This window comes from Eleutherodactylus coqui, chromosome 6, assembly GCF_035609145.1.
Source record: "Eleutherodactylus coqui strain aEleCoq1 chromosome 6, aEleCoq1.hap1, whole genome shotgun sequence".
NCBI lineage: Eukaryota > Metazoa > Chordata > Amphibia > Anura > Eleutherodactylidae > Eleutherodactylus > Eleutherodactylus coqui.
In genome coordinates this window covers 30,859,283-30,873,585 of record NC_089842.1, presented here as the reverse complement: position 1 = coordinate 30,873,585, position 14,303 = coordinate 30,859,283, and positions in this window count along the sequence as shown.

Sequence of the window (14,303 nt, the reverse complement as noted above, 5' to 3'; positions counted from 1 at the left end):
ACTGTTACTGCAGCCAGCAGACGGCCGTACCTGAAGACGGACGTCTCTCTGCAGCTCCGGGAGGAAGAACATGTGACCGGCTCCATTGCCGGTCATGTGTTCTTTCATCAGCGCTGGAGAGAGACGTCCGTCTTCAGGTACGCCCGTCTTCTAACTGTCAGTCACACGGGCGCATCGGCGCCGGTTTACGGGTGCCGATGTGCCCGTGTGACTGAGCCCTCAAGGTGCATTTACACACACAGATGACTCAAAATTCGTCAGAAACGGACAGTTCTGAGCGATCATTTTGCATTAGCTACTAATGGGCTAATCAGCCCTTTAGTACTTCATTTCATGTACTTAGAGAACAGCAGGTGGTCTGTTCTCTAAATACATTGCTATTGTTCTCCAGGGGGAGAACGGCTGTTAACAGCTGTTAAAGAATGTTATCAGCGCTGCCCACGGAGAACACAGCATGCGGTCCGTCTTATTATTTGTATGCCGCAAAGTGGGTAACGATGCGGCGTGGGACTGGGGGCAGGAGGGTGAGGGGTTATACATTAGCGAGCAAAGGTAGTGGTGAGGGAGGAGCTAGAACAGGAAGTAGAAAGAAGAGGAACGGGAAAATCCACAAACTGCCTAGAAGGGGAAGAAGAAGGACGTAGGAGAAAAGCAGACGAGCAGAAGAAGAAAGTAGGAGCAGCAGCAGAGAACAAAAGAACAAAGCAAGACTCAGAGCACAGACGACAGGAGTCGTGCAAAAAAGAAGCCGTCAGAAGATAAGAAGGTCAGAAGAGTCGGGTGGAAGATAGAAGCAGCGGAAGAAGAGGAGAAAATGGACGACTTACGGGCCATGATCCAGGAAGCAGTGATGCAAGACGGCACCGGATGGCTTGAAGAGGTGCTGGCAAGCTGCAGGACGATCGCCAAAGCCAGAGAGCCAGTCGGAGAAGAAGGACAGCAGCGGAGATCGGGAGAGGAGCCAGCCAGCACGCAAGAGGCGCCGCGAGGGAGACCGCAGCAGAGATCTGGAAAGGAGCCAGCCAGCACGCAAGAGGCACCGCGAGGGAGACCGCAGCAGAGATCGGGAAAGGAGCCAGCCAGCACGCAAGAGGCACCGCGAGGGAGACCGCGCCGGCGAAAACAGCCCCCCGCGAGACTTAGTCCGAGCCCGGCGCCGAAGAGGGGAGGAGGAAGAGTCAGCCAGGGCAGCGCAGGCCCGAGGAGGGACGGAGGAGCAAACCGGAAGTCGGCGCCGGTACCGAGAGGTACGGTGGGAGACGGGCAGCGGAGGCACAGAGGACTCTAACCATGGAGGGTCCGGAGCTCGGAGGACGGCGTTCGGCAGTTACATCGGGCTCCGAACAGATGCAGCATCGCGCAGCCGGGCGCAGGACTACAGGACTCGTGCGAGGTGAGCGCGGGATGAGCAGTGGAGAGGAGCAGGGGAGCGCGCGGTCCGGCCGCACGTCCTCGCAAGATGGCGGCACAGCGCACGTGGCGGCACAGGCAGCGCCGGGGGCGCGACAAAGAAGGAGCCCGCTTGGCAGGGGGGAGGGGGGATAGGTAGCGAGAGGGGGAGAATGGGTAACAGGGGCCCACGCAACCCCCCCCCCCCTGACACACAGCCCGGTTAGCACCAGCGGGTCCGACAGCAGCAGGGAGGGGGGAGGCAGGTCACGTTACCCTCCATTTGCAGCCCGGGGTACAGGGACAGCACGCCACACAGAGGGAAACAGGCCATTTAGGAGCCCACACAGCCCCCAGGGGGGAACGGGGAGGGTACACACAGACACATGGCCTATTCAACTGCCCCATCCCCCTCAGTACATGGACACATTTCAGGCCCGCCAGCCCCCCCCCCCCCCCGCCCCCCCACCCACCCTCCTTCACCTTGTACCAGCGCCCACCAGCCCATACCAGTGAATACAGGCACTGCTATGTTAACCCCCACTACAGCCCCCCTCCAGCAGATCCCGTAGTTTATCTTCCCACACATAGCCAGGCCCCACGCCGGAGCTCTAAGAAACAGGGCCAGGGGGCCAGGCAGAGGCAGAAAGAGCGAGCCAGACAGGAGAGGCAGGATAGAGAGTTCCAAGCGCAGCTAGAGAAGGCAAGCGTAGGGCGCAGTACTAGCAGCAGGGCGCGCGAGTCAAGCGAAGAAGTGCCTAGCAGCGACCAGGACGAATATTGCTTGCGAAAGGAGCAGCCACGGAGGGCGGACCCGCAGTCATCCCTTTATCAGAAGGTCCGGGAACGCCGCAGGTGGCAGGAGCTTGCGCAGGATCATTCAGGGCCGGACCAGCCTGGCACGTCCCAGTCGGATAACGCAAGGAGGGCTCGGCAGTCGAGTGGTCGGCAGCCTGCGTATGATCTAGGACGGAACCAAGGGAGCGGTACAGCGAGGGCATCACCCTTGGCAACGCCGGAGGTCCGTCCAGTTGGTGAGTCCACCCTATACAATGTTTTTAAAAGTGTGTCGGATCCCGCAGCGGGTGCGGAGAAAGATGATTTAGTGTCGGTTCTGAGGTCGCTGTTGAGCAAGGTTGATCCAGAAAAGGGGCTTTCAGTGTCCTGTGTGGCTCCAGGGGGCGCAGGCCCGCCTGCGGGTAATATCGGTGCTTGCTCAGCAGCGGGTACAGAAAGTGTTCCAACGGATAGTTTGCAATATGCCGATTCATTGTTTTGTGGTGTTGCCCCTTTAGGGGTGGGTCTGCCCGATGATGTGGTTGAAAAGATTAAAAATGGCTTGTATATTGATATATGGTCCTTGCTTTCTGCGGACCACGTGATGGTTGACAAAGAGCGGTCAACAGAGCAAGGTGCTGACAAAAAACCGAAGATTGCAAAAACTTTTGGAAATTGGTTGCAGGCTTTTGTGGTTTTGGTTCATGTGACGTGTCAGTATCAGCCGCGCAAAGCGACGGAGATGATGGTATATCTAAATACCATTTATAGCGCATACCGGTTGCACGGAGGTGCAGCGTGGTGGCGCTATGATGAAGATTTTCGGCGTCGGGTGTCGGGAACTCATACGAGTTGGGCCTCTAAGGCCACTGATGTATGGATTCAGCTGATCCTAGCGCAGCGTCCAGCCAGGACTTCCTTTCCCCGGGGAGCCGCGGGAGGGGCATCTCAACCACCCGCGGCATCTCCTAGGCCGAATGGCTCCTGTTGGTTGTACAATGAGGGCCATTGTCGATTTTACGCCACCTGCAAGTTCCGGCACGAATGCTCGGTATGCGGGGGGCAACATTCGGCGATCCGCTGTTTCCGGAAACAGAGGTCAGTACCTGCGGTGGGTAGCACCGGCGGAAATGCGAACTCCAGTGAGAAGTCAGTACCTGGATCCGTGGTTAAACATGTACCACAGGAAACAGGAAGCAGAAATCCTTAGGTCAGGATTTCGGGAAGGCTTCAGAATTCCGTATGCGCATCAGCCTGCCACTATGTTATGCCCCAATTTGAAATCGGCAAGGGACGATATCGAATTGGTAAAAGAGAAGGTTCAAAAAGAAGTGGAGTTGGGCCGGATGGCCGGCCCTTTCAGTGATCCTCCTTTCGAGAACTTGCGAGTGTCTCCTTTGGGTCTGGTACCTAAGAAGGAAACCGGGAAGTTCCGATTGATACATCATTTATCTTTTCCGACTGGGAGATCGGTCAATGATGGCATCTCAAAAGAGGAGGCAGCGGTAGCCTACACGTCGTTCGATTGTGCGGTTCGGTTAGTAAGGTCGGCGGGTAGATTTGCGCAGTTGGCAAAAACTGATATCGAATCAGCGTTCCGTTTGCTTCCGGTTCATCCGGAGTGCTTTCATCTTTTGGGTTGTAGAATTGAGGACCAGTTTTTCGTCGACATGTGCTTGCCGATGGGATGCTCGAACTCATGCTATTTTTTCGAGTTATTTAGTTCCTTCCTTGAGTGGATGTTAAAGTATGAGACGGGTATCACATCGGTGATCCATTATTTGGACGATTTTTTGTTCGTCGGCTCAAAGACATCGGGTGATTGCGGGTTCCTAATGACGAATTTTAAGAGGTTAATGCGATTAGCAGGGGTCCCATTGTCCGAAGAAAAGACGATGGGCCCAGTTACATGCCTAACGTTTTTAGGGATAGAAATCGATTCGGTGGATATGGTTTTCAGGTTGCCGGCGGACAAAGTGGCTAGGTTGCGGCAAACGGTAGGCGAAGTGGCTAAGTGTAAAAAGGCGACGCTGCGACAGGTTCAAGTTTTGTTGGGTCTTTTAAATTTCGCCTGCAAAGTGATCCCCATGGGGCGGCCGTTTGCCAGGAGATTATCATTGGCGACTGTGGGGGTCCGCGAACCACACCATTTCATACGTGTGACAGCGGGAATAAAGGCAGATTTGCATGTATGGACGGTGTTCCTGCATTCTTTCAACGGGCAGGTGGTATGCCCTAGGGAAGATGTGGAAGGAACCGACATCAGCTTGTTTGCCGATGCGGCTGGTTCGGGCGGTTTTGGCGTGATTTTCAACAGCCATTGGTGCAGGGAGTCCTGGCCAAGGTCATGGAGAGAAAAACGGTGGACGAAGAACGTAACGCTGCTGGAATTTGTCCCGGTGGTGGTAGCAATTGAGTTATGGGGAGCAGAGTTACGAGATCGGAGAGTATGCTTTTGGTCGGATAATGCGGCGGTGGTACAGACGATAAACAAACAATCGTCGGCCTCCCCGCCGGTCTTGGCTTTGTTGAGGCATGTGGTGCTAAGATGCTTACAGGGCAATATGTATTTGCGTGCAAAACATGTCCCGGGTTTTGACAACAGAGCAGCTGACGCACTCTCTCGTTCACAGATGGAGCTGTTCAGGGAACGGTACCCGCAGGCGGATGCCGAGGGGCTACGCTGCCCGCCTTCCTTATGGAATCTGGCAGAGGAGAGTTGTTGAAGCTGGTGGAGTCATCGGTGGCTGCTACGACGTGGAGAAATTACAATTCAGTTTGGTTATCATGGTTAAAGTTTGCTGGTGGAAAAGTGGTAGGAGGTGAAAGGGCAAGGTCGGCGACCTTGGATATGCTGACGGAGTTGCGTAGAAAACGGTTGTCGGTAGGAGCGGCCAAAATGCATCTAGCGGGAGTGGCTTTTTTGTTAAAATTACACGGGAAGCTAGATGTGACTAAGGATTTCGTGTTCCAACAGATAATTCGGGGGTGGAAAAAAGAAAAGGTCCAGACGGACACGCGCCATCCAATCACATTTTCAGTATTGACAAGCCTGTTGTCAGTTTTGGAGGCGGTTTGTGCGGATGAATACGAAACACTGTTGTTTAGAACGGCTTTTTCATTAGCATTTTTCGCGGCCCTACGTATCGGAGAGATGGTCCCGGCAAGTAAAGTCAAGTCGGGTGGCCTACGGGCCAACGACGTTATCGCTACGGGATCGGCCATACGGATAGGTATAAGAAAGTCGAAAACGGATATTTATGGGAGAGGTGACTGGCTCACCATTAACCAATTAGGGGCACAATGGTGTCCGGTGGAGGTAACTAGCGAGTTCATAAAAAAGCGCCCCCAGAGCGGGCAATTTTTAGTGCATGCATCTGGTTCCCCGCTCACGCGTTTCCAATTTTCGGCGGTTTTACGTTCGGCATTAAAGAAGTGCGGTTTGGAGCCGGTAGAATTCGGGACACATTCTTTTAGGAATGGGGCCGCAACGACGGCGGAAGCTCACGGTATGACGGAGGACGGTTTGAAACGGTTGGGGCGATGGAAATCGCAAGCGTACAAGTCGTACGTACGACCGTACCGTACGGTAGAAGTCGTTTTGGAGAAGGATTGATGTGTACGGAAAAGCTTAGTGTTACGTAGGTGTTTTCTTACAATTTGCGGGTATTTGCTATGTATATCTTGTTTCAGCGTCTGACCCATGGCATGTTTGGATCATCGGCCACTCGTTTATCTATTGGGCGGAGAGAAGAGCGGCCACTCGACCTATGGGAAGGAATCTGGGTCTGAGTGGCGCGCTGGTAAACTGGATTGGCGTGCGGGGGCTTCAATGGCCCAGGATTTTACAATTCGTGCTAAAAATCAGCAGGTGGACCCCCCGGAGAGTTATACTGGTCGTTCACGCCGGGGGGAACGACTTAGGAAGAACTAAAATGAACGAATAACTAGTGCTAATGAAACAAGACATGATGCGTTTTCGAGACTGTTTCCAGGATTGTGTTCTTGTATGGTCGGATATCGTGGCCAGGAGATGCTGGAGGGGTGCCAGAGACGGGGATGCGATTGAACGAGTAAGAAGATTGATAAACCTGAGGATGTCCAGATTCGTGCAATCGTTGGGTGGAGTGGCAGTTCGCCATTGGGAACTCGAGGACAAGGAAAAAGGAGCACTTAGGGATGATGGAGTGCACCTTAATGATGTCGGTTTGGACACTTTTTTGTCAGGACTTCAGGACGGTGTGGAGATGGCGTTGGCTAGGGTTGGCGTGGTGGGGCGGGATGCGCCATAGGAATACGGCGCATACCGCGTGCCAGGAGCTTCCCATGCGGGCTACGGCTTAGAGGAGGGTTTGCAAGCCCTAGGTAACAAGGATCTTACGAACGTCCTGTGGCCGTTACGGCATAATAAAAAGTTCAACAGTTTACGGCATGGGAAAGCGTTAGGAATTTAGACTGAGGAAATTAGGTTAAATTAAAGGTTATAATATATGTTTTAAAATGTTAATAAAGCTGTGGCCAACCCACGTTTTCAGCAAGAAGTTGTAAGTATTGGTTATTATAAGATAGGTTTATTATATGATAAGTGAGCGTACATTTAGGATTAGGATGCCCCCAGTCCCTGAGGGACAAGGATTTCATGTGGACCTCAGGTCAGCGATGGACGAAAAGTGCACAATAAGTGCATGATGGGCGCACATTTACACACACTTATCACTCAAAAGATAACTTTTGAGTGAATTTTGAGTGATAATCGTTGTGTGTAAAACGGCTTTTATTGTCATTGCATTATCATTAAATAATGGACTGACTCTGTTCTCTAGTGATAATGACATGACTCTGATGTCTCCACCTTCATCATTAGAGGGTGCGGTCATCACAGTCGTGTCATTAGCACTAGAGAACAGTCAGTCAAGTCATTCATTGTCATTAGAGTATAGAAAGTCATTTAGTTATGGTTTTCTCCTGCCTTATAAGCTATCTATCAGAAAACTCTCTTCTTGACCCCCTACAGTCTGACTTCCACCCCCTACACTCAACAGAGACCGCCCTGACTAAAGTGTCAAACAATCTCCTGATGGCCAAATCGAGAGGAGACTACGCCCTACAGATCCTCCTCGATCTCTCTGCATTATTCGACACTGTTGACCACAAGCTCCTCCACAGTATGCTTTGCTCCATTGAGAATCCGTAGCGGGTCCCTCCTGCCCCGCGGACATGAGACATAAAAATAAGAATTTACTCACCTCTCGCACGCTCCGGATCTTCCGTTCGCCGCGGCTTCATCTTCTCTCCGTCGAGGCCGGATCTTCTTTCTTCGGCTCGGCGGATGCGCAGGGCACGTCAGTTACGTGCCCCGCGCATGCGCCGTCCCGAAGAAAAAAGATCCGGCCACGACGGAGAGAAGATGAAGCCGCGAAGAAGGGAAGATCCGGAGCAGGTGAGTAAATTCCTATTTTGGTCTGCCGCGGATCAGGACGGCTTCCATAGGCTTCAATAGAAGCCCGCGGGAGACCCGCACGGAAATGGAGCATGGTCCAGATTTTTTCATGCTCAATTTTTTTAAAAATCACTTTTATTGACCATCCGCGGGTATTTCTCTACCCGCGGGTGGTCAATGCATCCCTATGGGGCGCGGATCCGCGGGCAGGAGAAGAGTTAAAATCCGCTGCGGATTTTAATTCTTCTTTTACCCGTGGACATGAGGCCTTAAGGACACTGCTCTCTTCTGGTTCTACTCCTACCTATCTGACCAGTCCTTCAGCGTCTCCTATGCTGGCTCTACCTCCCCTCCTCTTCCCCTTGATGTTGGGGTCCCCCAAGGCTCGGTCCTCGGCCCCCTCCTCTTCTCCATCTACACAGCCCCTATTGGACAAACCATCAGGAGATTTGGCTATTAGTACCATCTCTCTACTGATGACACCCAGCTATACACCTTTTCCCATGACATCACTGCACCAGTCATCCAGAACACCACCAGCTGTCTGTCTGCTGTCTTTAACACCATGTCCTCTCTCTACCTAAAACTGAACCTCTCAAAAACAGACCTCCTGGTGTTTCCGCCCTCTACTAACCAACCGCATCCTGACATCTCAGTGTGTTGTGCCACCATAACTCCCAGACAGCATGACCACTGCCTTGGGGTTATTTTCAACCCTGATCTGTCCTTTACCCCCTATATCCAATCTCTGGATGTCAGCTGCACCTCAAGAACATTGCAAGAATTTGCCCCTTTCTCACCGTGGACTCGCTAAAAATGCTCACTGTTGTTCTTATCCACTCTTGGCTCGATTATTGAAACTTGTTGCTAATCGGCCTCCCCAGCTCCAGCCAATATCCCCTCTAATCCATTCTGAATGCGGCAGCCAGGCTCATCTTCCTGTCCAGCCGCTACTCGGACGCCTCTGCCCTGTGCCAGTCACTGCACTGACTGCCTGTCAAATACACAATACAATTCAAACTTACTACCTTCATCCATAAAGCTCTCCATAGCACCAAGCCACCCTACATTGCCTCCCTCATTTCAATCCACCACCCAGCCAGCGCCCTTCGCTCCATTAACGAATTGAGATTGTGTCCCTTTAATTCAAACCTCTTTTTCCTGCCTCCAAGACTTCTCCAGAGCAGCACCAGTCCTATGGAATGCACTACCCCAAACTATCCGGGCACTCACACAACTTCAGGTGTGCTCTAAGAAAAGCACCCCTTCAGGGAGACATACCATATCCTCTAAACCAATCCCTCTTTACCCCACCTGATAACATTCTCCTTGTCCCACTGATTACAATCCCTGCTAGCCACAATCAACTGCCCTCTGCAGTCATACCAATTCAGCCACCACATAGCTTAGGTATGACCATTGTCTATGTGTATAGCATCCCTCACTCTCCACCTCGCCATATCATGCACATCTCCAACCCCTTTTACCTTTTGTTTCCCCCCATTATCTGTAGTATGTAAGCTTGTTGGAGCCCCTCACACCTACTGTTTACATCAATCAATTACTACATGTAACAGTGCTTTTTGTATCTTTGTTTTTTGTATCTGTTCTCCCCTGTTTTGTAAGCACTGCAGAATATGTTAGCGCTATATAAATAAAGATTATTTGTTATCATTATTAGAGGGTAAGTTATCAGACACCTCTCATTATTATTAGAGGAAGGAGTCAATAGAGACATCTTATTAAAATTAGACTGTTCTCAGTAGAGACATCTCATTATCCAGCATAGTATTGCAGTGTATTATACCACTGGCAGAGTCTCATAGGTATGCAAAGATAGCAGAGTTGATTACCTTCATTTGGCCTCTAATTGCTACGATAACCCACCGTCATCCAGCAATCCCATTGTGGGAACAATGATGAATGTGAAAGTCCCTCTGTCAAACTCCTTAAAATGCAGTGGTTCCTATTGACTGTGGCATCAAAGTAGTTGAATGGCCAGAATTGGAACTATATGTTTCTATCTCTGGTCCCAGTTGTTGAAGCAAGCTCTTTTCTGTATCCTTAGCCGTCATCATCACTGTGCTGTATATTTACAGTGGTTTGGGGAATTACTCACCCACTGCACATGACCTGGTATAACGGAGTCGTCTGCTGCAACCTTTTGAACCCACCATCTTATCTTAAATAACCACTGACAATTTCTCCTTTGGATTAATTTTTTGGCCACTGCAGCCAATTTATTATAAACATAACAATACACATAAATATACGTTCAACCCTATTCTGAAACTATTTTAGGAGAGATCCTTGGAGCCCCAAAAGGAAACTATCTGTCGCCTCACCAACCAAGGAAAAATAGGTGTAACTGTCTCCCGTCTCATAAAGCCCGACTCGGGAGACCCTATTTTCCAAAACCACGGCTCCCGTCTCTAATCACCTGACTCGGGAGACTCACCACTTTGCCTCAAGTCGCCTACCTCCCGACCCTGAGGCTATGTAGCCATACCCAGGCTAGCCACATCAACCATCTTTGCAGAGAACCCCCCTGTCAAAGCCAAGAGGCGACAGACCCACCAACTACTTAATCAGAACCGGGGGGGGGGGGGGAGGTAACTATCCCGCCCCTGCCTTCTCCCCCACCACAGTTTTATGTTGACTCCAATGACCCCTTCCTAACCGCCACAGCCAGCATGGCTTGAAACCTCAAGCCTGCGCCGCCCTCCACAAAACTAAGGCGCGCTCTATTCCCTCCTGTATAGCCTCCAAGGACAAATCCAACCCGATCTCCTTCCGGTGGACTCCATCAGGTCTCCAGTAGTTCCCCGTGCCAGCCTCCAAGTTTTTGTGCCGCATTGCACTCCCTCGTTTCTGCTAACAAAACGCGAGACCTCTCTATTGAGTTTTATTCCCGCCTTATCCAAACCTTTCACCGAACAAACAAACTTCCAAATTTTCCTGGGAACAGTTTCGTACCCGACCATATCCATTTTTTGATGCGATGCTAACAGTCTCAAGATATCATACCTGATATCTCTGGGCAGGTCCCAGAAAGGCCTCTTCCCCAAATCCTTACCCCCAGCGTGTAAAACAATGATATCCGGGACCCTGTCCAAGCTAACCATTCTATCTAATTTGTGCAGCACTTTGCACCAAGACATCCCCCTTATCCCCATCCCTCGCAACACTGCCTCGCACCTTGTGAACCTCAACTGCCTCCCATCCCACCTAACGCTAGCTCTCTCCGCCCCCCAGTAAACATATGAGTGCCCCCTGATCCACACTAACGCCGATTATAGACCTGTAATAAAGGAAAAATATTGAACAATACCCCTTTTAACACTTCAACATACTCCCTAAGGAGCTCAGCAGGCACATACAATTAGTACTGCCCTGATTGCCATCTACCTAGCTTTTAAACCGACTCACCTGACAACTCTTGCACCATCGCTTCTGTAGCAGCCCCAACTCTCAACGAATGCGTACCAAGTTGTGAACAGTCCAACCTAACTTTGTCAGCGCCTTCTCAAGACCACTGCAAACTGAAATTGTGATAAAACTGTCCATTCTCATGCTGGAGCAAAGGGCCTGCTCTCCCCATAGCTACCCTATTATAATCTGCCCACGAAATCACAGGGCCCATTACTGCCCTCTGAACCCCACCCAACTTGACTATTTGTCCCCGACCCGCCTGATCTGTTTTAGATCGGCGAATCACCAATTCTAACTTTCCCCCAACCTTCCTAGCATCTCCTACTTGTAAACCAACCCCAACTACTTTACTGGGCGAAACTAACTCCCCCCCCCACCTTTAACGTCCCAAAAAAGGCTAACGAAAAAGCCAACTTAAATAATAACCTCTCAAATACCTTTTCACAAATCTGTCTAAACCCAACCCATTTTTTCCAATAGCTCAAATAAGATTGGTGTACGTGAATCAATCCTCCCTCTCCCTTTCTTAATCCCTTTTTCCGCTTGCTTGACTTGAAAATTCTTAGTTATATCCCCCAACCCTCTTAGTTTGCCTGCGAAACTGAAGTCTTTTTCCCGCTCTACCTTCCCCAACCAATTCAACAGCGCCCCCACCTTATCCTTTTCTAACTCGCCGATTCTGAATTGTCCCAACCAATGCTCTCACTCCTGCCATGCCGCAATATAAGCAGCCCTCATCCCCGAGCCAGTGACCTCTCAATCGGGCGCCCCACTGCTCGCTTGCCACACTCCAAAGCCGAGATGGCCACGTCATCCCTTGTTCTTCAGCCTCCGGGGGCCTACGTCCTGCATTGCTCCCACTGAAACCGAGAGGGAGCATCCGCAATTGAGTTTTTTCACCCCTGTGACGTGCACCGCCACTAGCCAGATATTTAAGGTCAAACCCTCCATATACCAAGTGGCATCACAGATTCACCACTGGGGGGGGGGATGCGGTCAAGGAATTAGTGACCTGCACCACCCCCATATTGTCGCAATGGAAGCTCACCTTCTTGTTCTGAAGACGAGTGCCCCATACCCCAATAGCCACTACTATTGGAAACCATTCCAATAGCACCAGATTTTTTTGTCAAACCCTCTGTCTTCCAATTCTCTGGCCATACCCCAGCGCACCATTGCCCTTGGCAATATGCACCGAAACCCACGCTCCCTGCCGCATCCGTGAAAAACTCTCAGTCGACGATCTCACTTACTTACGATAAAATAATCGACCTCCCATTATATTCCTTCAGAAATGAAGACCAAACTGCGAAGTCCCCCTTGAGGCTTCTCCCAAGCCTTATAAAGTGATGCGGGGCCCGAACCCCTGCTGTAGCCGACGCCATTCTTTGACACAAAAACTCGCCCCATAGGAATTATCCTGCAAGCAAAGTTTCGCTTACCCACTAATGACTGGAATTCCTTCAAGTGATTCTTTGCAAACCACGGGCCCTCTCCACCTCATTTTTAAATCCTGCAACTTGTCCTCTGGTAACTGACACACCATTGCCGTAGTGTCAATGGTGATTCCCCAAAATTGTAAACAAGTCGTGAGTCCCTCTGTCTTATCAGGAGCCAATGGCACCCCGAAGTGATGTGCGACTCACTGTAACGTTCCCAACAAAGTCGCACTCATTGGCGACTCCCTGGGTCGTAACACAGGAAATCATCAAGGTAGTGAATGACTGACTGCACATCTGCTGCGTCCCTCACTACCCATTCCAAAATGTGCTGAAGGCTTCAAAATATGCGCATGCGATTTAGCATCCCATAGGCAGGCACCTGTCATCCAAGTATTTCCCCTCTCAAAAGCAGCCTAATAATCGAATACTGTCCGGAGCCACTGACAATCGGCGAAATGCTGACTCAATGTCAGCCTTCGCTAACAAAGCCCCCTGTCCATACTTACTAACCCAATGTACCACCGCGTCAAACAGAGTGTACACCACCGAACAAAGCTCGGGGTCTATACCATCGTTTATTGACGCCCCTTTTGGATAAGATAGACGGTGAATAACTGATACTTGTTCAGGTCCCTCTTCGGGATTACCCCAGTGGGGCACCACAAATTCCGGCAAAGGAGGCTCCTGGAAAGGACCTGCCATTCTGCCCAAACTACCTTCCTTGGCCAGTTTTTCTGATACCACTTTCTAATTCCTCAAAGTCGACAGCAAGTTCTTTGTCGAAAAAGGGAACCTTATGTAACGGAGGTGGAATAAGAAAAAATGTTCCGAAAACCTTCCCATAATAACTTGGCTTTTTTCCCGATCATGGAATCTATTTAGAAACGGGATCGTCCCTGCCAGTCTCACTGGCGTCGACCCTCTTTTCAACCCCCCCTGGGGTTTTCCTTTTCCCTTCTTGAAGCATTTAGATGCTCCGTGCGACCCTGCACTGCAATGGGAGCAGATATGCTTGAATTTGCAACCTGCCCCAGATTTGCATTGGCCCTCATTGAATTGCCAACACCAACCAATTCTATTACTCCCTGACTTTCCACTTTGGCTTCTTTCCTGAGAGGTAAGGCCGGGCCCGATGGCCTGGCTCCCCCATGAAAAGACTGCCCGTAACGCACTGGCGCCATGACCCTTAACCATAAGCCTAGGTCCTTCTGGTCCCATCGGATTGAAGGCCTTATTGCTTTTCGCTGCTTGAACTGCTCGTCATATCGCCGCCAGGTTTGCCTTCCATACACCCGATACGCCTCACCTATCAAATCCAAGTAACAAAAGAGCCCAGAGCAGTTTTTCCAGCGCCGTTTCACCAATTACCCTTGCAAAATTGGCAAACGCCTGCAACCGGTTGGTAAACGTCTGAAGAATCAGACGCCATCTACGCTTATCCTCTTTCTCTTTCCTGAACTCCGTTCTTTTCCCTTTATCTAAATTGAACATTTCCAGAGGTAGGAGGGACAATATTCCCACATATTCCTCCCTCCATATTATTATTTTTATTTATTTATTTATTTAACCTCCTTCTTTAAGTAGGCCCCCAAGGGCTCCTCAAACTTTTTCCCTGTCATCTAACCTAACCCCATCTCCATCCTTCTCTGTTTGCACCGCTACTTTCACTCGAATGCCGCCTCCTCTGCCCCTGCCGAGCTTCCGCCCAGAGTACTAACCCTACTGGATGAAGCTGGCAACGAGCAGGTCCATGCCGCTAATGGCAACAGTCCTGGGCCAACACCCACTATCCCCATTGCCTGTTCTGCCCCAGTTCCCCCGGC